The sequence below is a fragment of the Rhineura floridana genome, chromosome 7 (genome assembly GCF_030035675.1).
Source record: "Rhineura floridana isolate rRhiFlo1 chromosome 7, rRhiFlo1.hap2, whole genome shotgun sequence".
Classification (NCBI taxonomy): domain Eukaryota; kingdom Metazoa; phylum Chordata; class Lepidosauria; order Squamata; family Rhineuridae; genus Rhineura; species Rhineura floridana.
The window spans coordinates 119,927,464-119,952,955 of NC_084486.1; the positions used below are offsets into that span (position 1 = coordinate 119,927,464).

General features: G+C 40.4%; 1 long non-coding RNA gene across 1 annotated transcript; it reads left to right on the plus strand.

Annotated features, from left to right (window-relative positions):
• Positions 1–12,705: 12,705 nt before the first annotated feature.
• Positions 12,706–24,006, plus strand: LOC133388517 (uncharacterized). The gene is made up of 5 exons (XR_009763846.1): positions 12,706–12,830; positions 12,957–13,137; positions 17,544–17,629; positions 19,555–19,732; positions 23,818–24,006. It is a non-coding gene; the product is annotated as an uncharacterized LOC133388517 (long non-coding RNA).
• The last annotated feature ends 1,486 nt before the right edge of the window (positions 24,007–25,492 follow it).

The following is a 25,492-nucleotide window of genomic DNA, read 5'->3' on the forward strand; positions in this document are numbered from 1 at the left end:
AAAGCTCATGATACCCCTCAGTCCTTGCTGGATCACACTAAAGGCCTATCTAGTACAGCATTCCATGTCCCACAGTGGCCAGCTAGATGCCGATGAAAAGCCCATAAGCAGGACACACCTCCTAATATACACACATTTCTGCATGTAATTTTGCCTAATGTACACATTTTTGCAAAGCATATTTCCCTAACATTTATATTTTCCCCAGTATAATGTACTTCTGTATATTATTTTCACTAAAATATGCATTCTTATGCACAATTTACGTTAGTATATGCATTTCTGTACACATTACACCACTGCATGCCCCCACTCATGTCACCCAGCCACCAGTGTTCAAAAGCATGCTGTCTTTGATTCTGAAAGTAGCATATGCCATCATGACTAGTAGCCACTGATAGACATTTTCTCATAAGAACATAAGAAGAGCCCGGCTGAACCAGGGCAAACACCCATCTAGTCCACCATTCTGTTCTCCCAATGGCCAACCAGAAACCCATGGGATGCCCACAAGCAGAACCTGAGCTCAACAGCCAACTTTCATGGCTGAAGAGCAATTGGAACCAAGGCCTGCCCTGGTCCAATTCCAGCAGTTCAGGGCACCATGCTGGACATCAAGGCAAAATCAGGAAAGATTTGGCAAGATGAGAACAAATCCAGCTGTCTGAGATAGAAAAGGGAATCACTGCATGAGGGAGAAACAAGTGAGAGAAGGGAGCATAGGAATCTAAACTATGATTTGTAGAATTGAGAATATTTATGAGTGAACTCAAACACCCAACTCTATAATGCCATAACACCAGCCACACTTACCTTTAGGGCAGAGATAGTCAATGTGGTATCTTCCAGATGTTGTTGGACTTCAACTCCCATCAGCCCTAGCCAACAAGATCAGGGATGATAGGATCTGGAGTTCAACAACATCTGGAGGGCACCACATTGGCTACCTGTGCCTTAGGACCATACCAGGCAGATGAATTGGCTCAGGATTTTAGGGTGGGGTGCAAATCATTGTTAGCATTGCTATTGCTAAGTAAACATATAGAAAGTCACCAGAATAATGTGTGACTCCAAAGAAAGCCTGTCTCAATGCACTGATGAGAAATCTTTTAGCCTGTACAATAAAGACTAATTTTGAAATGAATTATTTGAGAGTGTTGTCATTTGTAATAATGGGGAGTGGGGATGAATCATAAATAAGTGGTTTCAGCATGACCAGTTTAAGGTCCAGCCTAGGTCCATGAAAATTGGTTAGTGACTTGCCACTTAATTCAGTGAGATGTGAATTCCATGTCTTTCTTGGAAAATTGTTGAAAACAATCACTTGGCACTAGGATGAGTAACACATAATACTTTTACATCTCTTTTTACATTTAATCATTTTTTATTTATGTGGTAATTACAGTCAGCCTTTTACCAGCTTCGATTGCTAAGAACACTACAGCCGTTCCTGGACTGAGATAGTTTGGCTATTGTGGTCTTGGCATTGATGACCTTAAGACTGGATTACTGCAATGTGCTCTATGCAGAGCTATCCTTTGATTTCACCCATGGAAGCTGCAGCTGGTGCAAAATGCTGTAGCTAGGTAGTTGACTGGGGTACCATATAACATCTCTGCTGAGGGAGCTCCACTGGATGCTAATATGCTACTGGGCACAATTAAAGGTTTTGATGTTAGCATGTTGTCTTGTTGTTGTTATGTGCCTTCAAGTCGATTACGACTTATGGCGACCCTATGAATCAGCGACCTCCAACAGCATCTGTCATGAACCACCCTGTTCAGATCTTGTAAGTTCAGGTCTGTGGCTTCCTTTATGGAATCAATCCATCTCTTGTTTGGCCTTCCTCTTTTTCTACTCCCTGCTGTTTTTCCGAGCATTATTGTCTTTTCTAGTGAATCATGTCTTCTCATGATGTGTCCAAAGTATGATAACCTCAGTTTCATCATTTTAGCTTCTAGTGACAGTTCTGGTTTAATTTGTTCTAACATCCAATTATGTGTCTTTTTCGCAGTCCATGGTATGCGCAAAGCTCTCCTCCAGCACCACATTATAGAGCCCTAAACAGCTTGGGAACAGGTTACCCAAGGCACCACCTCGCTCCATAGATCTCTGCCTGGTAACGGCACTCCCTAGATGTGGCTCTGCTGAGAGTACTGCATGGCTCAGAGGTGCGTTTAGTGTCTACTAGAACCTAGGCTTTCAGTGTTGCAGCTCCATCCCTCTGGAATCAATTATTAGCTGAAATTAGGCAGGCACCTAGTGTCTTGAAGTGCAAGCAGCTACTGAAGACATTTTTGCTTAAGATGGCTTTCCCTGAAGCATGGCATAGGCATGTTATGGAATAGTACTATACATCCATAGAAATGATGTTACAGTTTGTATTTCTTTATGTTTTATCTCATCTTATCTTATCACTGGCTTCAGGCTGTGAAACAGTTTATACATTTGTAAAAAAAATAAATATTTTTTTGGTTCAGACTGAGGTCATTCCACAAATGCCAGCTCCACCAAAGTGATGGTCATAGGCCCTATTATAAGCAAGAATTGACTACTGTAAACATTGAGTGATAGCCAGTGAAGTCGTTCTCAGAGTAGACCCACTGAAATTAATAAACATAGGTTACTTAAGTCAATTTATTTCAATGGGTCTATTCAGTATGACTAACAATGGATATCACCCATTGGAACTGCAGTCAGAACTCTGGCTGTGATGACATAGTTCATGCAATAAAACCATGTTCTTTAGGAAGCAACATGTATACATTTGCTGCCAATACTCGCTTGTTTAAAGCCCTTGGAAGTCTGGAGAAATGAAATCAGTCACAATATGTCAGATAGGTTTGACCACAATATGTCAGATAAGTTCAAAATTCTAGAATTCATGACACATTCATATACTCCCCAGCAACAAAAAGGAAAGCAACTGATGATACTCTGAAAGCTAAGGGGATGAAGATGTGAATACTAGTTGCTGGAAATCGCAAGTGGAGAGAGTGCTCTGGCATTCAGGTCCTGCTTGCAGGCTTGCTGCCATAGGCAACTGGTTGGTCACTGTGAGAACAGGATGCTGTACTAGATGGGCTCTTATTAACGTCTTTTTGAATACAAACAGCCTGAACCCGAAGATTGCATCATAGCAATGTGACCTGCTCAACATTATGAAGCTCTTAAATTGTTGTTGTTGTTATTAATATCTTCCCCTTCTGTCCTAAAATAAGGCACTCGGGGTGGCTCACAATATATTCTTACACAATAAAAACACAATTAATGTTAAAATAGATAATAATACATTAAAATGTTGTTGTTGCTATTAATAATAAAGAAAATGAGCAGTAAATGCAAAATAGAAGAAGAGGATCAAATTGATTTCAAATACCAAATTCAATCCTCAGAGCGATGATAGAATTTTTTAGTTTCTCTGTCCAGCATTTTTTAAAAATAAGAATTTTGAGGAAAGGGAAAGCTATTTTGGTCTACAGTGAGGACCATTTCTCATAGACAAGCAGGTTTTTTTTCTCCATGAGGTTGAACTCTGGATAACTGTGCAGAGAAACCTTAGTGCTGTTATCTGGATGGTTACTTAAGGGATAGCCATAGCTGTTTCTAAGATCATGGTGACTTGAGAGCTGGTTTGCACATGACCGCCGTACAATCCCTTCTCCTGCTCCAAGGAACAGGGATCATGTGCAGGAATACATATTCTGTGAACCAGTCTTTTCAAACTTTCATGAGCAGCAATATTCTCCTGTCTTTCATAACAATTAACTCATAATAATCAATTAGATTGCAATGTTGCATAGGCAGAGAACACAAGATGTAAAGATACAGTATGCCTTTATCATACCATGTAGGGAAAGTAAGGACTAGCTCTTGCATCAGAGTTCAACTCTCCTCCAAATACGATGGTCATCGCACCTTGTCAATGTTAATGAAGATATCTGACTGCTAGGGCTGATCTTGGAGGAAATCCCTGCAAGACTTAGATCTCAGCTAACTAGATTCTTAGGTTCGGCAAAGGCCCTTACAGCACAATCCAAAACCAAGATGAGAGAATTTGGATTAGATGCAATTTGGGCTTTCCTGGCTCAGCAGGGCACAGCTGGTGTAAATCCCTCAATCTGATTATGCCAGAGACGCACCAGTGTAAATCCCTCACCCTGGCTCAGACAGCAGAATTTAAGGTGGTGTAATTTAAACCAGCATAAGTCCCAAAAAAGTGGCATTCCAGGGATGTGGCAGGGGCAGGATGGGGCAAATCCCTTCCATCTCAATTGTGTTACCCAGCAACCTGATGGAATTTAGCTGGCAAAAAGGGTGGTATAAATCAAATTCCTCCTGAACAGAGTTTGGAACAGGGGTAACTTAGCCTGCTTTCCATACTTAGGGTTGCTTTGTTAATCAACTTTCAATTGGCTTAATTCTTTTTGTTTCTGCAGCAAGTTAAATAAGTGCCTAGATTAGAATTTAGATTAGATTAGAACAAAATATTATTTCACAGATAATGCTTGAGACCCAAAGTGTACAAGTCTCACAGATTTCATTGAGAGTTTTTATTCAGGCAGGCGGTCAGCACCTGAAGTACTGGCAGTAAAGGCTAGAGAAAGTTCTTTTGGTTGGTCATCAGAGTGTCTGTAACCCTTCAATAAATACTCAGCATTTCTGATTGGCTTTGATTAAAAGAACAACCAAGCTTGCACTAGGAGAATGCAGAATTTCTGTCTAGGCCATGACTCTGGAAGACTGCTGTCTCTACACAACTGGGTATGGTGGAACTACTCTGAAGATATATAATTGCCAGACTTTGAAATCTACTTCTGCAGGTGCATTTCAGCAACTCTCCCAGACATAAAGTCCCTACATTCATTCTGAAAATAAGAGGTGATTACAATTTCAGTTGTGGGGTCATACAATCATAGAATAGTAGAGTTGGAGGGGCCTATAAGGCCATCAAGTTGAACCCCCTGCTCAATGCAGGAATCCAAATCAAAGCATTCCTGACAGGTCGTAAATACATTGCATTGCATCAGATCATTTTTCTAAATATATGCTCAAAGTAAAAACATTAGGATATTTCACACTGCCACATTTTGGCAGATAGTTCTGCTTTGTTTGTACGTTCCAATATCAAATGAGCAGAGGGGCTGATGGGAGTTGTAGTTCAAAAAAGTAACTTTTCCAAGCTCTGCACATGAGTAATGGAAAAACCTCTCAAAAATAGGAGTGCCATCAGTAAAAGTAAGCTCCTGTTTGATTACTTATGAGATGTGGGTTGAGTGGGGCCCTCTTTCACTATATCCTGCGCCTCTCCCTTCTCCTGCCTCCCCAGAAGAAGGAGGTAGCAGAGGCAGTTCCTGCTGCTTGGCAGAACTACCCATTCCCACTAAGGAGCACACTGGGACACATTACTCCCAAAGAAGGGCTGCCCTGTCCCCCATCTCCTGCCCTGGGTACGTTTGAAGAGCAAGGAAAGGCAGCAGTTGCAAAGGGTTTCTCTCCATTTCTGTTTTTTCCAGACTTAAGTTCAATTCTCCACATTTCCACACCAGTTTGCATTTTAAAAAATATATAGAAATTATCAGCATTTTACTGCAAATTCCTCCTAATATACACACATTTCAGCATGTAATTTTACCTAATGTACACATTTTTGCAAAGCATATTTCCCTAATATTTATATTTTCCCCAGTATAAGGTACTTCTGTATATTATTTTCACTAAAATATGCATTCTTATGCACAATTTACGTTAGTATATTTATTTCTGCACTGCAAATTCAGACAATTTTGAATCATGACTGTGTTTCGGTTTATTGTTTTGGAAAGGGCAAAATTAGGTAAGTTCACCCTTAAATGTGAACTAAATCAAATTTCTCCCCCATCCCTACCTGCAAACGTTTTGTATGCTCTCAATTAGGGATGTGCTGGAATTCCGCCCAGTTAGGATTTTCCATTAATATTCCATTAATTCACTTACTCTCTATCACTCTGGATCAGATTTTTATGTAGTTTTTTTCCCTGGCTATTGGTTAGAGTGCTGGACTATTACCTGGGAGACCAGGGTTCGAATCCCCACATAGCCATGAAGCTCACTGGGTGACCTTGGGCCAGTCACTGCCTCTCAGCCTCAGAGGGAGGCAATGGTAAACCACCTCTGAATACAGCTTACCATGAAAACCCTATTCATAGGGTCGCCATAAGTCGGAATCGACTTGAAGGCAGTCCATTTCCATTTTTTCATTTTCGAAAATGTGTTTTTAAAAAACAAACATCCACCTCTAAAATATAGGTATTAAGAACAATATTATTATTATTAGTCACTTGATACACGAAGATCCTCAAGCAACTTACACAATGTTAAAACAGAACAAATAAAACATACTAGAAAAACAACAATAAACAACAGCAAAACAATAGCAATACCACCCCCATGCAACCACAGGAAGGTTTGGCAGCATATTAAAAATCAAAACATCATCTCAATCTATCAAATGCCTGGGTGAAAAGGTATGTCTTTACCTGGCGCTGAAAAGATGTCAATGACAGCACCAGGCGGACCTCACTGGGGAGCCACATTTGAAAAGGCTCCCTTGTCACCACCCTTCAAGCTTCCCTCAAAGGGGGGACCTGGAGAAGGGCCTCAAAGGAAGATCTAAGGGTCCGGGTAGGTTCATATTTCCTTTTCTTTCCTTTCCAAATATTGATATTGATATGTACACAGTCAGAGTTTTTTGTGAACCAACCTATCACTCCTTTTTGTTGCATAATACTGAGAGACGAACATATCTGGACTATCATTATGCTGTGCCACAACTGCTGAGAATGCAGGTTTCTTCATAGATTTGTGTCCATTTAATAAAGTTAAAATTATTTTGTCTATACTTTAGGACTAGGTCTACTCTGCCAGTGGCATTGTTTCCACTGACACATCCTTGATATTACTGCATGGACAATTTAACTTGCAAAAAAAGTACTGAGATTCTGGAGGTTTCTCTAGCCTTCCTCCAATCTTATGGGGTCCATTTGGACATGAGGTGCACTTTTCACTGTGTAATTTATACATGAGCAGACCTATGGGGTTGACCTTTAGGACTTTGTCACAAACTGTCACCCATACAATGTCCCCAAATTTCAGCCAGTTGCCACTTACCATTTTCTTTCTGGAAGCAAAAAACCACTGAGGTCCAGAAATACTCCAATAAAAACATCTGGGGGCAAAATTTTGTCTTTTTTTATTTTACACAAGTAGACTTACAAGGTTGTCCTTCTAAGACATTGTCACAAACTGTCACCTGTACAACATCCTCAACTTTCAGCTAGTTACCATTTACCGTTTTCCTTCTGGAAACAAAATAACCCAACCCCACTGGGGTCCAAACATACCCCAGAAAGAGTGTTGTTTACCCAATATGCACGGAGAAGGGGCCAATGTACACTGCTCAGAAAAAGTCTACCTCCTCTGAATAAGGGTTTTTGGCTCAAGGTACTGTGGTAGTGTCAAGCACACTTGTGGTGGCAAAAAAAAAGTCTCTGGGGGAGAAAGTGATCCCTTCCTTCTATTGGAAATATACCCCAAAGTTAGCCAATGTGGGTGTTTTTTTTAACTGTCTGGATAAAGGCAAGAGGGAGAAAGGTTATCGCGGAGAGTTATTCAGCAGGTCTAATGCTAGCTATATAATTTTAGGAGTCTCTCTACTAACAAGTGAACCTAATGTTTGTAACCTTTGAATAATTATTTAGCATTTTTGGCTTCAGCAATGACCAAAGGGACCAGGTATGTGCCAGGAGGTTGCAGAATTCCTGCCAGCGTTTTGACACTAGAGATTCCTGCATACATGCCAACTCATGCTGCAGTGTGAGAGACAAAAGTCTGCTATAATATCCACTCATTCTCTTTCTTTTGAATGGTCAAAGGTTTGCAGCACAAGCGCTGCCACTGTTTCTATAGGCTGATTCACGCAATTTCTGCACAGGGTGACTTTTGGTCAGGCATCTGGTGATGGTGGAAATCCCTTGAGTGCCTGTTCTTTTTAGTGAGTTGTTAAATGTCTATATCCCTCCACCATGTAATCTCCTGGTGCAGGAAGTTGAATATAGCTGGACTTCTGGGTAAACATGCATTGAATTACATTGTTGTTCATTATACTATTGACCTTGCAGCACAATCCTAGGCTTGTCTAGGGATGGGAAAGATATTTGCATTAAAATACAAACCAACTTAATTCACACTTCCCAAAACTACACATGAACCTAAACAGAGCTACCTCTGTAAGAGGAGGGCTGCAGCTCAGTGGTAGAGTATCTGCTTTGAAGGCAGAAGGTCACAGGTTCAGTTCTGGCATCTACAGGTAGTGATGGGAGAGAACCCTGCTGAAACACTGGAGAGCCACTGCCAGTCAGTGTAGGCAATACTGAGCTAGATGGACCAAAGATCTGACTCAGGGTAAGGCAGCTTCCTATAGTCCTGTGTATCTCCTTTGAAATTTGCACTTCTCTGAATTTTGCAGTGCCCTTTTCCATCCCCAAATGTGCACAAAAACATGTATTAGGGGAAACTGTTCATAAAGGTGCATGTATCTGTGAAAATAACATAGCATTGTATATATTAATGAAGATACCATACCAAATGCATTATATTATTGGAAATTGTTTGCAAAAATGTGTATATTAGGAGAAATGTGCACTAAAATGCTGATGAATTTTGCATGAAGCCTTAAGAAAAAAATTGCAGATACAGAAATGTGGTGTGAATTGAAGACAACAAAAATGAGGAATCGAGAGAAACTAAAACTGACAGATTTGCTCATTCCCTAATGTCTACTCAGAGGTAAATCCTATCAAATTCAGTTGGATTTAGAGAGCAATCCTACATTGAAGAAGCACTGGTTTACAGTATGCCAGATCCATTGAGGAGCTTTTGGGAGGGGAGAATGCTGGCTCAGCTGGCAGCCTTTTTCCTGGCTTAATTTAGGCCGGCCCTGGAGGTCACATGACTGAGTTGAATGAATGTAGGATATGGTGTAAGTTCCTCTCCCTTTGGTCCTGCCCCTGCCACACCCTTAGAATGCCCCTTTTGGGGATTTACGCTGGCTTAATTTATGCCAGTCTCAGCTGAGCCTGACTGAGCAGGAGGGTTAAGGTTTTGCTGGCTGAACTGTCGCTGAGCTGGGATGAGGAATTTAGGCTGGCATAGTAGGCTAAGCCGGGATCCAGCCTGCTCAACCAGAGTTCTCCCATATTCTAACTCCCCTCAGCCTGGCATAAACATAAAGACCTATAGGATTGTGCCCTTAGTCCCTTATAAGCTTCTATAGGATTGTCATTTTTGATTGCACCCCCCCCCCCAAAGCTCAGAATTGTTTACACATTTTTCTCCCCTCCAGATACTATGTTGGGACATCTTTAGCATCAAGACTGTAACAGCGTTACATGCCCTCAGATTATCTGTTTTGTTCTATAGGGCTATAAAAAGCTAATATGTCTGAACGGGTACAGTACACTTGCAATTTTTTCCCCCTGGGAAACAAGCTCTTATTCATTTAGCATGTCGGAACTGTGTGGTAGCAAGAGCACATACAAGGAATGGATTATAAATGTAAAGTGGGATCTGAAACAAAATGTATATATCCTAACAAGAAGTGTCTGGTGGGGTGGAGCAGTGACATGGAGTTGGCTTATCAACAGTGTCATCACTGCACGTTACCAAAGTGCAGCATGGCAATGGCAAGATCTGGGCAACGTGGGCCTACTAGACTTGCCCTGCCAGTGAGCCTCCTTGCTTCCCTGCATAGCCCTTACATCAGCCCAGGAAGTAGCAGCAACTTCTCACCTCCTAACAGCAGTGCTCTTGTGCCAGCCAGTCATGCTCTTCTCCAGGATCCTATAATCTCTAAGGAGACCAAGTCAGACATTCCCCTCCTCCCATCTTCAAGTCTTCTGTTTTTCTTTTCCAGCTGACACTCAACATTCTATGGCTACTGAGCATGATTAATCCTCCCTGGCTGGGTGTTTTTTGTTTTTGAGGGTGTGTGTGTTAGTTTTTGTTTTGTTTTCTGTTTAGAATTTTTGTACTTTTGCAAACTTTGGAGTTCCCTCAAGCTGGCTGATACTTCCCTCTAGTTTCTTAGTGGCCACATCAGTTCACTCTTAGAGGGAGTGTGTTTCTTGTGAAATCTGACACAATATGTGAGGCTTTGCACCTGCTCTGCAATGGAAGTTAGGTTGATAGCTGGTAAGCAGTTTTGGTTTTGCAAGAGTTTATCAGTTGTTGACATATGAAGAGGAAAGAAGGCCCCAAAGGGGGAGGGGCAAGAGAAATGACACAGTTTCCAAGAACATTTGCTGATCTTCTTGTCAGTTGGCTGGTGTAAGTCTCTGTTGCAGGGCAGATATCAGTGGTTAGATTAGCTGCTGGGTTATACGATAAGCTTCTTTAATTGGGTTGTTTTAAAGCACACAACACTGATACAGACTGACACTACCTTCGTCTTTTAAACTGTAGATGTAAAGTTACACTGCAATTAGAGAAGTGGCATAGAATACAAAAGTACTTCCTATATTTTTTAATAAGTGAGAGAAATGTTACTTAAAAAAAATGCAAGCCACAATCAGTTTCCTTGGTTACTACAGTATTTTTCTGTGAATAGCTAATTTCACATCCGTAGACCTATAAGGTTTAAGGGGGCATAATTGATCTGCCCTTTCACTATTTCCCCTTTTGCTCAACCTCTGTGGCAGAAAACCCTAAAATAAAATAAAATAAATGTAATTACCACAAAGTGCACTTAAGATCTGCAAAAACAATGTAAGAACATAAGAGCCCAGTATTCTGTGTTCACAGTGACCACCCAGATATCTCTGGGAATCCCACAAGCAGGACACGAGTGCAATAGCGCTCTCCCTCTTGTGATCACAGACTTTCAGGAAGTGTTCCTTGTCCAGAGGGAGCAAAAGAAGGAGATCCAGGAGCCTTGTGCTATGAATCACCCAGCCCTTTTGGATCCGAACTTAGGACCTTGAACACTTTCAGAGAGTAGGCTTAGGGACAAACTGGACATGTTAAATCAGGAGTCGCTGGTGGAGCAGCACTGAAGGGCTGGCCTTCTGTGAGTAGCATTACTATATCCACTCTGCTGTGCCCCAACCTTGCCACCACTCTTCCCAACACCATCCAGGTAAGCAAGTGAGGTCGCTGGTGGTGTCGTGGTGCAAAGAAAGGAAATACATAAGTTGCTGTATACAGAGGGCCCTTAGTAATCACCTTAGTAATGGATGGATAATATTGGGGCGGTTATATGCAATCCTGCTTTCAATCCTGTTTGAGCCTGCAAAGGTTACAGGGCAGGCATACTGCTTTGTTTCTAAACAGTGCATGTCCCATAACTTCCTGCTGAAATCCTGTAACTTTTTATACCACAAATGTTCCAGTTTATTTATTCCAGTTTATTTTTTATCCCACTTTTGTTGCCCTATAGTGCAAGAGTGGCTCTCCAGATGGCAATAATGCAGTAACATTGAGGAAGCATCACAGAACAACTAATAAAGTAGAATTATGTGTGGATGATCCTGTATAAAATCCATCATGGATGCATTATTATTACATCTATGTTGCAGAATATACCTGCTAAAACAAAGCAAAACACCAGTCTGGAGGGATCCTGCATATTACATAGCCTATTGTTATGATGTTATTATTAGTATTTATTAATGTACATACTGCTTAATGTCCAGATGACTTCTAAGAAATTTACCAAATACCAAATATTCACCAAGTATAAAAAACCAATAGCACAACATTGTTAAAATGCACCATAATTTAAAATGCACCATAATTAAAATACACAATAAATAGTCCCATAAAATCATTAAAATATAAGCATAAAACATACAATAAAATAATCCCTTTCAAACAGCACAGCAATTAAAACAGGAGACTCTGTTCAAGAGATCAAGGGACTGCCTGTGTAAACAGGTTCATCTTCAAAAGTCGGCAGAATGCCAGTACCGAAGGGGTCTCTCAAAGTTCAACAGGGGGTGAATCCAACAACCCCAGTACTGCCACTGAAAATACCTACCTCCATGACGGAATGCAGGAGGTGTTAGTCAGATGTTGTTAGATAAATCATGACTTTGAGCAAAATTATTTCCAAAGACTGCTGGGACAATCACTGTCTCCCCCATTGTTAAAATAGAAAATCTAGCAGTAACTCAGATCTGTGTCCAACCCAGTGTAGAACACACAGGTCCCTTGTAAACCAGCTCTTGCAAGTGGAGCTGCAATTTACTTTCCATACTGTTTGTTTATCCTGGGATGTTCCACCCAGACTAGTAGATGTGACTTAGCTGCTGTGGATGGAGAAGGGGGAGGCCATCCGGGGATTAAAATCTGATTCTTTAAAAAAATATATATATATTTGTTTAGTGCTAAGCACTTACTCATTTAAGCATGTTTAATGGTACTCGCTAAACTACTTTGATGGTTTACAGAATTGGAATTAGAATTCTTTACATTTCTTTAAACTTCTTACTCTAGTTAAAGTGCAGCTGCCACTGAATTTTTTCCAGGTGGAAAAGTAGTGTATTCATTGTCATTGTTCCCCAATAGTGCCCCAGCATTTTGATTTCATGAGATGTATTCTAGTTGACTCAAGAGTATTACTGTTTTAATTGTACCACTCATTTATTTTTATTTTAGTTTTAGGATAAAGTTCATTCAAGAAACAAAAACTGGATCTAAGATTGCAATCCTATACTCACGTACTCCAATGGAAGGTCTCCAGACAGAGAAATTATCATTCTCCAGAAAGAATTTTTCAAGTAAACTGTCAGAGGGTAAAGAGGTTCAGATGTTAATTTCTTTTGCTGCAACTATGTGTTCTATATTTTAAGTTTGTACTCTAATTAATTTATTATTGCTCTACGTTGTTCCACGTGTATCTGTTGTTGCCATTTTCTTAGTTATCCTTAGGGCTGTACAACATGAGGTGGGATATAAATATGAAGAACTAAGAAAGAAGACCCTGAAACTATTATCCAGACAGCTGAGCCACAGTAGTGGCTCATCAGGATCTCCTGTCTCAACCTGACTAATTGGCAGTTGGACATGTAGACGATTACCCATCCTGGTGCTTTGGAGAAGGTAATAATCGATGGCATCTGAAATTAATTAAAAACATGTTAATAATGATTTGATTTCCTGGTATGAAATAGATTGCCAAAAGTGAATGCTCACAGATTCAACATGCTTCTTGAATTAAAAAAAGAAAATAGCTGTCACTTGGATGACTCCCTGTGTTTCTGCTCACAGGAAGTTGACCTGAATTAAAGTGGATTTTTTTTCATTATAGATTGATATTTTTACAACTGAATGAGTTCAAGGGCTAATAAAAACTGACTTCATCAAATGTCTAAGTTATATAGTGACTATTGTAATTGTTTCCTGTAATAATGATAGTTAAGGCAAATCTCAACAATTTCTTTGTAACCTGGTGGCAATCAATCACTTGACCATTGCTATAAACCAGTGGTTCTCAAACTTCTTTGGTTTGCGGCGCACATATAAATATTTTCTGGCGAACTTCGTGTTCAAAATTAAAAATATATTAATATATTTTAAACTATGAATAAAAACAACAAACTGTAGAAAACTATTACTTACCCTATACAAATGGGTTTCTTCTCATTTTTAAAAGATACTTTCATAGTATTTGAGGCACACCTAGCCACCTCTTAGGGCGCATCAGTGTGCCTGGGCACACCGTTTGAGAATCACTGTTATAAACATTCAGGGAGGGTTGGAAGGATCTGTCAGTTTTGGTTCTCTTGTCTTCTCCAGGTTTCTGCAGTAATCTGCACTTTAAAAAAACTTCATTAAATTTCTTCAGCATTTTAGTGTGAATTTCTCCTAACAAACATTTTTGTCTGCAGTTGTGTTTAATGTACACATTTTTAAAAGCACTTTCTCATAATATAATGCATTTGTGTATGTTATATTCACTAATATATTTCTACACGTTTCCCCTAAGATATATATATTTTGTAAGCATCGTTTGGTTGGAGAACTGCATCACAAAATTTGGATAAGTGTCAATTTTGAAGGATGGCTGTGTTTCATTTCTCATATTGTTTCAGAAAGTATGAATTTGAGAAATCTGGCTTTAAAGGCAAACTCAATCAAATTCCCTGTAATTAGTTGTTCAAGTTGACAAAGGATTTGGAAAAGGGGTGAAATAGTGCAATTAACATTCTATATTTGAAGAGTCTGTTACGGCATTTTAAGGATGGAACGACACATTATCTTGGCAAATGTGAGTTTCCAAACTCATTTTTGCTATGGCAATGTGAACAGGGAAAAAGAGGGTTTTTACAGAGAAGGGTATTCATTTATTTCCACTCCTGAGTATTTTCCAATTCTGAATGACCTCAGCAGTGGTAGGGTAGAATTGGAGCAATTGAAATAATAACTAATAGGCAAAAAACCTTGCAGTTTAAGCACATACCTATAGCCCACAGATATTTCTATCCAACTTTAAAAAGCAGGGAAATCGGGCAGCTATAGTGAATGCACCAGGGGAGCAGAAGACCTGACCTCTTCTCTGAAATATTGGACTGTCCTACAAATTTGTCAAAATGCAAACACAATTTGGGTTGGTCTTTCACAGTCCAATCCACTTGCTGTGTAGCTTGGAAGAATTTGGTAACATGTGTTTCTGGGCATATGGTGAGTGGTGGCAACACCTGCCATCTCTAAAGATGGAGAATTATATTTTTGTATATTTGTTAGTGTTCTTCTTACTTTGTTTCTTTCCTGTGTTACTAATGTTTCTACAGAGAATCTAAACTAGAACATTTTATTTCCCTCATTATTCATCCTAGAAATCTGCGTCAAATTTATTTTTATTAATTTCAAAGCCTTTCTTTTGGTCAATATCATATGATGGTGAAGACAACCTTTTGTGTTTCAAATTGGAGGTTATGTTCTATTTCTATTTTGGGTTCATTAACAGTGGAATCTGAAACTGCAGTTTGATGTAAAATCAGACTGATTATATAATATGTTGCTGCTTCAGCAATGACTCTAGCTGTTGGAAAAAAGAGGGTGCATGTTTTCAGCCTGCTATGTTTAAACCACTTCATTTAAGGCAAGGTGGACACTGTCAATTAAAAACATAGAGCACATCTAGAATTTTCCTAGAATATATTTCACCTCCCACTGTTTTATCTTGTGTAAACTGAGACACTCTTAAGGTCCACTGGAGACTATTCTGCAGAATAGTCAGTGCCTTTATTCCACAATTATGTTTTTTTAGTGTAAAATTTGCTGTACTTCACATATTCACAGAAATAGAAACAAAAGAAAATGATTTCCTATAGGAAACTTCACTAAAATTGCAAAGTAAATCAGACATATTTAAAGTGACCATCTGAACTCTATCAACTGTCTTAATAATGTTGCTTCCTCCCTGCTAAAACAAGATCAGCATAGCACATGTCTTCTTTCTATTATTTGGGCTGATTGCAGGTGTTGCCACCACTCACCATATGCTCAGAGGCACATGTTACCAAATAGGAAAAACTGACCATGGGAGAGGAGGAGGGGGAAGGACAGCATTGGAGGGGGGCAAAGGAAGGGGGAGGGCAGATTTGATCCTTTGTATGCTTATAGAGTTCAGTGGGATTTACTCCCCTGCAATCATGCTTAGGTTAGGTGAAACTGACCACAGGGGATGGGGAGGGGAGGAGGAGGAAGAGGAGGAGAGAGGGGAGGAAAGGCAGAGGAGAGGACTGGGGGGGGAGCAAGCAGGAGGGGAGGAGAAGGACAGGTTTGATCATTTGCATGTTTATTGAGTTCAGTGCGATTTACTCCCGTGGAATCATGCTTAGGATAGGTAAAACTGACCGGGCGGAGGGAAGGAGGGCTGGAGTGGCAGGGGAGAAGGAAGAGGGGGGAGGAGTAAGGGGATTCCTGAAACTTCACTTAAAGACTGGGATGAACCTAACAGTATGCTACTCTTCCTGCCACTCACAAAATCAAGGACTGCTGCTACCTGGTACAGTGCAGCATCAAGTATACTTCTGACAGGAATGGAGCCCAATCAAATATCCAAGTCAAACTTTACTCAGAGCACAGGGACTCTATTTTGAGTCAAAATTATTGGTGTGGTGCAAGAAATAGCTATAATTTTGTAATGCTATTTATATACTTGCTAGCTCTTTCAGAAGAGAAAGCAAATCCATTGTTTATCACAGAACTCATGCTGCACTAACAGCCTATAAATGTTTAAGTACTTCTTCCTCAAAAAGGTTTGCATAAAAATATTTTGGGTTGATTTAGGTAGCTTCTGTGAGCAGTCAAAACATCACCATAAGTAAATCAAGTTCTTTGCCAAGATCACAGGGGTTAGTTCTCTCTGAATTCATATTTTCTTTGAAAGACCTTCAAATAATGGCAAATTGAATCAAACTCTTTGCTGAATATATTAATGTAGTTCATCCCCCGATGCAGAAGTATGTCTTCCACTTTGGTATGGTATAATATGTAAGTATATAGTAAGATATATTTCCACCACAATATATTTTTATAAAAAGAAAAGGAGAGCATTGCTATCTATTCTTCTGTCAGTAAGACATCATCACATAAAGAAGTCACATACAGTTACTGTAGGAGATACTATTATGTGGGAGATTGTTAGATATCGTTTGGATGTTTTCATTTAGCTTTGTTTTGAGTTGGACTTCTATAATAAATGACAATAGCATAGCACTGGAAATATGAAAAAATATTAATTTTGGTGCTATTAACATTACAGAAAATGAGATAAGCTATAAGAGACAACAGCAGTTCAGGCATTCTACTTGTATGTAAAACCAACATAGAAGAAGGGATGACCATCATAACTCCACATCACCACCACCATCGCCATCCCCTTTACCCACAAGTGGAGAGCCTCCTGTACTCACAGAAGCTCCATAATCAAGGTTCTAAATCATGTAGGGAGCCTTCATATGTACATACAGGAGACTACCACTTCAGGTTATTTTATTTATTTATATCCCACCCTTCCTCCCAGCAGGAGCCCAGGGCGTTTACCCTTCAACTCATGGAGAGCAACAACAAGATGTGTGTGTGTGTGTGTGTGCGTGCGCTTGTGCCCAGTCTCCCTCCCCACTAATGTAGAACACCTCAAGAGGGCTCAACCTTCTGTCTAATCCAGTTCCTTGTATTTCATTTCATTTCCTAAAAGTTCTTTATGCTTTGTTGATTGGTTTGTTTATTTGTATATTACATTTGTAAGGGGCACTTCAGTTTATTTATAAAATATCATCAAATACAAATGAAATTTAGGCTGTAATCTGCTTAGAGATTTTTGAAATATTCAGCAGTATATAAATGCTTTTAAACAAACAAACAAACAAACAAATAAAACCAATATACACATATGAATCGTTAAAAACAACAACATCAAAAATCATCTTCTGGTAATTTAAGGGTCATTTCACATATTATTTTTTTTGTGTCCACTCCCTCCCTTTATGGTTTTTCAGGAATGGAATGCATGAATGAGATACATGTGATTGGATGTTCTTCAGAGAGCCACAGTTGGCTACATGTTTTCACTGAGCAAAACCAGGTTTGTTGCCCTAGAATATGTGGAATGACCCTATGCTATTTTACTCAATGTGGGCCACCTATCAGAGTGCATCCTCCCCCCCCCCAACTGCAGTTGGACCGATTATTGCTGGATGGGGACAGCAGTGAAACAGAGGCAGAACTGCTGTCTCCCATGGGCCTTTGGACTGTTCTCAGTGGCGGCTGGTGCCCTCTAAAACTGGTGCATGGCCAACAAGGTCATAGGGGCACGGCCAAAGTCTGTTTTTCTTTCCATCCTCCTGCATTGAAAAATTATATGGATGCTTAAATACTGCTGTTTTACAAAGAGAACCTAAAGATATTGAAAAGTGGCTTTGGTTTAGAAGGGTTCACAAAAGACAATAAAATTATTGATTAAAAATGAGCATTTAAATATGTATAAATGCAATTGTTATAGCATTGGACTAGGATCTGGAAGATCCCCACTCAGCCATGCCAGCCTAGACACATACACACACACACACACTACAGTGGCCACTATTTTATTTCAAGCTACATCTGGTTAGATGTAAAACATCAATCACCCCTGCACATATACACTCAGAGTGATCCATTTGGGTCCTACTTTTCCCTCTCCCTCTCTCTCCAACAGCCACCAAAAGGCCCATGATGGCCAGGTCCAGGTCCTATCCCCCCCAACCTCCTCCTCTCCTTTCCCCTCCACCAGTCAGCGAAAGGCCCTCAGGACCAAAGGATACCCCCCCAGGAACCACTCTTGAGATTTTCCCCATGCTCCCCATGCAGCAACATACACCCACTCACCTAATCTGCACAAACAAATAACTGAACTGAACTCACACAGAAATTCGGCTGCTGCTTTCAAAGGCTGGCTGCAGAGAGAGAATAGTGTTTCCTACTCCTTTAGCCTGCTGCTTGCAAAAGCGAGGGAATAGCAACACAAACTCAGAGAAGAGCCAATGCAGATTCCATATGCATGCATCTGACTGGCTCAGATTGAGATGCATTGAGGAGGCTGTTCATAGTCCAGCCCTGATAACTATGGAACTTCCAATGCATTTATGAGGTGCTCCTCCTGATTGGTTAGAGCTTATTCTAATGGGAAATAAAATTAGTGGAGATGCTGAGGGAACCCCGCTCTCCCTAAGCCACCCCTAATAGAATTTTAACCCTGGAGACAGGAGTGGGTCCATAGCAATTATTGTGATTGGCTGTGCTATCAGAGACGATTGGCCAGAACAAAAGATGGACAGAAACAAGTCCAGAGTGTCTCTAAATGTGAGGTACTGTACTGAATATGAATGGAAGGAACAGAGAAGGGACTCAGCTATAGGTTTGGAGGTTTAGGGTGGTTAGGGTGGGCAGTGCCCCACTTGCCCTTAATGAGGGGCCTCCACTGGTTGTTCTTATGTTCAGCAATAATAGTTTAGGTTAGAGAGAGGAGGAGTTGGAATCAGGGAACATGTACAGTAATACCTCTGTTAACGAAGTAGATGCGTTCCCGGACATTATTTGTTTAACAGAAACTTTTGTATCAGAGATGGTAACAACATGGAAAAAATAGGGATAGCTCCTACCCTACAAAAAAGAAGTGCAGTTCAACATATTTCAGCAAACTTTTTATTCAAAACTAACAATAAGCATGTTTGAAATGAAACAACCAGGTCGGTAAGCATTGCGTGCAGACCACTTGAAGGCTTCTTCCAAAATGTATCCAGAGATGCCGGACTTTTTCTTTTATCATGTAGCATTTTGCTATAGTAATCTAAAGCTTTGAACAAGTTCTCCTCTCCGTACACTCGAGCAGGCAGGCAAGAGGCAGCTGCCACCATCACCACCCTGCGCTTGCGCTCTCTCTTTCTCTTTGCCATCCTCCCCTACACTCGAGCATATGTGACTGCAGTAAACAAAGCTTCCAGGGCACCTGAAACACTGTTTACTGTGCAGGTGCCTGTGCCACACCCTGCAAGGAGTGCCGTTCCAGCCACGTGTGAGGGAGCTGCCTTCAGCAGCCGCAATCCAGCAGACAAGGAACTACATCCTGACTACGTTGGAATGTAACCCCGCCGCCCCCCAAAAGACTTTGTTAAAAGGAACTTCTCTCTTGGAGGATTTGTTAACTGAGGTATTACTATATTGGGTTTTCAGATATTATTTGTTACAATAAATCTACTACTGTACTCAATCACTGTCTACATCTAACAACTGTTGGAACAAGATCAGATACAATCTGGGTTGCTGCATGTCCCTTTTCTAAAGAAAGTGACTTTACTTAAAGGAGTTAAGCATCAGAGCTTTTGAAAAATAATAGTCATACCTTATTTCATAATTTGGAGAATACTCATTCATACATTATTATTTTTGATTCACCTGCATTGAAGATCTCAATTTTGCCTATTGCATTCTTATTGGGATGCTGTAATTATTATAGGATTGATCTCATATAGTCTGTTTTAAAAATAATTTTAATCATCTGTTTGGTGGTGTTTTATCAACAAGTTTTTACACCTGAAGAAACGCAGTGGAGACTTGATATAAAACATATTATGGCCGTGGCCATAAGGTAACAATTTTCCAAATTACTCCCTGTAGTTCCAACTCCAAATTAAGTTTGTGGGCTAGAAGTTAAAAAACCAAAACAACCTCTGTTTGAATTACACTTTGAAAATAGATTTGTGCCCTGTTTAAAAATTCTTCAGTCTCAGAGAGGGTAAACATTGTTTGGACAAAATGTAACCTTTCTGAGACAAGCTGCTCACTGCTTACAAACTGCTCAGAGGAGAATTTTAAGATGCAAGACTAAGGCTGAACTATCCTGCTATCTCTCTCTCTCTTTATTAAAACAGTGACTTGCAGTATTTTAACAAGAGACTTGAGAAATCTATTTTTGCCATGTCATATTGAGGCACTGCTACAATAGTAAAGGAAAGCTTTGCAATCAATGTATATTTTACAGTTTTGTCATGCGATACCACCAACATTAACTTACACATAGCACAGTGGGGAGGGGAGCCTGGCTGGAGTCCGGAGTCTGTGAGTTCAAATCCCCGCTCGTATATCCTGGGTGTCAAGGGCTAGCTAAAGATCACCCCCACAGTGAGTGGCTCAGGGGCAAAGCTTGGAAAAGTCACTTTTTTAAACTACAACTCCCATCAGCCCCAGCCAGCATGGCCACTGGATTGGGCTTGTGGGAGTTGTAGTTCAAAAAAGTAACTTTTCCAAGCTCTGCTCAGGGGTTATGTGCCCTGCCACCTGTGCAGCCGTAGGCAAGCTGCATAGTCCCAAGGAGCCCAGTTGCCCCCCAGCTGGCAGTTGTGGACAAGGAAGGGGCTGGCTTGTGCAGCTGTGGCAAGCTGAGCAGGTCCTAGCCAGCTGGGGAGGACTAGACCTTTTTATTCCGACAGGCCTTTGGAACAGATATTTAAGGATAGCGTTTAAGAGGTGTGGGGTATTGTTTTACTGCCTTAATTGTGCTATTTTTAAACTGTTTTTGAATCATTGTTTCAATGTTTCAATGTTGTATATAGTTTAATTCAATTTTAAATATATGTTTTTGTATGTTTTTATTATATGTATTTGTTTTTATTTGTAAGCCGCCCGGAGTTCCAGCTTTGGAAAAAGGGCTGGGTAAAAATAAAGATAATAATAATAATAATAATAATAGCCTCAGAGGGAGGCAATGGTAAACCTGAATAATGCTTACTATGAAAAGCCTATTCACAGGGTAGCTATAAGTCGGGATTGACTTGAAGGCAATCCATTTTAGGGTTGCCAGGCTCAGGGCCTGAGAATGATTCTGTATTTTTAAGAGAAGAGAAAATTCAGCCAAGTGCAGGTTTTCTTGCAACACCGTAATGGGAAAAAAACAAGGTGAAATTCTCCCTTCCCCCTGGCACAACTTTTAAAGATACAGAAGACCTCTTGAAGGCTGGGCCTGGCAACCCTAGTCCATTCCCATTTCCACTACGTGAAAGCAAGTAGCTGCTTTAAATACAGGAAAACCTCCCTTGGTGTGAAAGCCTTACCTTGTGTTGAATTTGGTCCTCTTTATTTCAAAAGAGCTTGTAGGGGATGACTAGATTGTGCCTTTGCTAGATGCATCTGAATATTAAAAAGGGAGGTTAATATTTTTGAACAGCTATTGCAAGAGTACTGAGCAGTTTGCCTGGCTGTGTAATAAAATGAGAATTTAGGCTGCAATCCAATACACACTTACCTGGGAGTAAATCCCATTGAACCCAATGGAACTGAGTTCTGAGTAGATATTTTTGGATTGCAGCCTATGTAGGATGTTCACCTGAAATACTGTAATGGGATGGAGGAGACTTTTTGTGATGTTTTCCTGCCTGTATCAATACTGGAGAGAGGTTGCTAGGATAATGTTTAATATTTATAACATTGTAAGAGAATCAGAAAAGGTAAAGTGCTTTGCAATATCAAAATAACACAGGGGGAGTTTTAATTACTATTTTTAAAGTATTAGTTAAGGTCAATGTTCAAAATAATGTTTTAAAACTAAAAATTCAAATCCAGATTTCAAAAATTATGTAACTTCAAATTATGTAATGTAAAACTTTATTTCGGTTCTTATTTTGATATTTGTTTAATATCCAGCTAAGTTCTACTCAGCATAGACCCACTGAATTTAACAGATCCAAATTAGGCGTGTGCATTAATTTCTACTGGTCTGCTCTGAGTATGACTATGTTGGATATTTATAAACCAGCTGAAGCTTAGATGGTGTTTTTTGCCTTTCTGCTAATACAGTTTGCACAAACCACTTGTAAAATATATGCCCCAGTCTAATTGGGGACATGATGCATGTAGAATCCTGTGTGCATGATGAATGAACAATCACATGAATAAATGGGTCCAATGTGTGGGGTTCTCCACTTCAATTAGGGATGCATGAGGAATTCAATTCAGTTCACATTTAAAGCCAAATCTATCAAATTTGCACTTTCTGAAACAATATGAGAACTGAAACACAACCAGCCTTCAAAAGTTGCACATATCTGAATTTTGCAAAGCAGTTCTCTAGCTAAACAATATTTACAAAATGCATATATTAGGGGAAAATGTGTACAAAAATGAATTTATTTGCAAAAATAACTTACAAAAAAGCATTATGAGAAATTGCTTGCAAAAATGCATACATTAGTCAAAACTGCATAAAAATGTATTTATTAGGAGAAATTTGCACTAAATGCTTAAGATTTTTCATGAGGATTTTTTTAAAATAGCAAAAATGTGGAGAACTGAATTTAAGTTTGGAAAAATGAGAAGCCGATGGAACCAAAATTGACAGATCCTTCCATCCCTCACTCCAGTCCAGCTGCTGGGTTGTATAAGAACACAAGAGCACAGCTGGATCAGACCAAAGTTCAATCTATGGCATGAATGGGGAACCTGCGGCCTTCCAGATGTGGCTAGACTACAACTCCCATCATTCCTGACCATTGCCCATGCTGGCTAGGGCTGATGGGAGCTGGAGTCCAGCAACATCTGGAGGGCCACAGGTCCCCCATCTCTGATTTCTGAAATATGCATTGAGATCTTTCAAAACGCTAAGTCCTTCTGCACCCTGTTCCCTGCCAAACAGCTGGCTGGTGGGATTGTAACATTTAAAAATGTCCTGCTCCATTTGAATTGGGATGATGCTATTTAAAAACTAAACAAAAGCTCATTAGTGTTATGCTTAGTTGACGGTTGTGTTGCCATGTTGACTGAGAACTTCACTGTGACTATGATGTTGCGGGAGGGTGCGAGGAAGTCTAGCTTCTGTGGTTTAGAATGGCAAGCTTTTGAAGGCTGCAGGAGCTCCTGAAATATTATATTCATCTGCGTAGACAGTTATTTCTTTGTGGCTTTACTCCTTATGACTCACTCATGGATCAGTAGCATGGCAGCATTGCTTTTTCAGCCTTCTGTATAATGTTTGATGTTGGGATGGGTCATCCTGCAACTGAGTGCAAGGTCACCTTCAGGATATTGTGGGATCTCTCTCTCTCTCTCCCCCCCCCCAGTTTATCAGAATATGTCTTCTAAATAATTCCTCTCTGCCCCAAGATGACCTCAAGGCAGCTATTGACATATTCAATTAAGATCTAGGGGGTCTAAATCTGGAAAGACAAAGTGCTTCAGTAGAAAGACAAGATTAGTTCTTAATGGGAAAACAAACACTCATCTGCTCTGCCTCTCTTTCTCTAGTGCCTGATTGAGATCGCTATAAAGGCCGCTTGACTGGATGAAAAGTTCTCACTGAACTACGCAAGTGATTCTTGATGTTCAGAGCAAAAGAAGAGAATACTTCTGCAGTCAAACAATAATGTTTGGTTCAAATGGATAGAAAACTGAAGCTTTAGAAGAGTGATCTCTTTTGAAAACATTTAAAAACTTTCAAACCAGAACATGTTTCTCGTAAGATCTGTGAGACATGGTGTGTTTTATATTATGCTAGCAACGACTGTCTTCTTCCACACCAGGAATGGAAAAACTGGTGTCCTCCAGATGTTGCTGGGCTGTAGCCACCATCATCACTGGCCATTGGCCATGCTGACTGCAGCTGATGGGTGTTGTAGTGCTAAACATCTGGAGGACACCAGGTTGGTGAAGGGCTGGGTTAAAAACTCAAGGTCACTACTGGAATGGGAGCTAAACCTGTTCCCTGTCCCTAAGAATGTTATGACCCAACCTAATCAAAGTCAATGCTGCTGCTATATCAATATCCAGTAGTGTAAATATCTACACACATATGCTATGTGGCTGAAATCCAACATTAGTCATAATCAGAGTAAAGCCACTGAAATAAACAAAGTTAATTGATTTCAGTGGGTTTTCTTTGATGATGACTTTGTTGAATATCTATCTAATCTGTTACAGGGTGGTGCAGAGGATGACCTTGCAATATGCTGAACCCTCGGGCTTAAAAACAGTCATTCTGAAATTTATTGCTCAGGACCTCAGTATCTTCTGGAATGCCTCTCCCAATATGAATATACCTATATCCTTAGATCTTCTTCTAAGGCCCTTCTGCAGGTCCCTCCTCCGAGGGAGGGTCACAGGTTGGTGAATAGAGAGAGGGACTTCTCAGTTGTGGTATCCCATCTGTCGAATGGTCTCCTCTGATAGTCCACCTGGTGCCTTTGTTGACATATTTTTTGCACCAGGTGAAGACTTATATTCACTAATAGGCAAAAAACCATTGTAGTTTAAGAATGTACCTATAGCCAACAGATATTTCTATCAAACTTTAAAAAGGAGGGAAATTGGGCAGCTATAGTGAATGCACCAGGGGAGCAGGAGACCTGACCTCCTCCCTGAGATATTATACTGCCTACAAATTTGTCAAAATGCAAACACAATTTGGGTTGGTCTTTCACAGTCCAATCCACTTGCTGGTAGTTTGGAAGAATTTGTTAACATGTGCCTCTGAGCATATGGGGGAAGGAGGAGGAGGAGGGTGAAGGTAGGGATTGGAAGGAGATGGGGGAGGGGGAAGAGGCAAAAGGGAGGGGATAGGATAGAGGAGAAGGGGAGGGCAGGTTTGATCAATTGCATGCTTTTTGAGTTAAATGGGATTTACTCCTGTGCAATCAGTGTCCAACACTGACCCGGGGGAGGGGCGGGGAGGGGCAGGGAGGGGTGGAGGATGGGGAGGGGTGGAGGATGGGGAGGGGTGGAGGATGGGGAGGGGAAGAGATTGGGTGGGTGGGCACTGGGCAGCGGGGAAGCCCCTTTCCTTTCCAAAAGGAAAAAACTGAACAGTATCATTCTTTTTCAGGGTTTCCTCCACCTTTTTATTCTGTCCACTGTCCACATCCACACCAGACTGTTATTTCACTTTAGGCAGTCATTGCTTCTCCCAAAGAATCCTGGGAAGTGT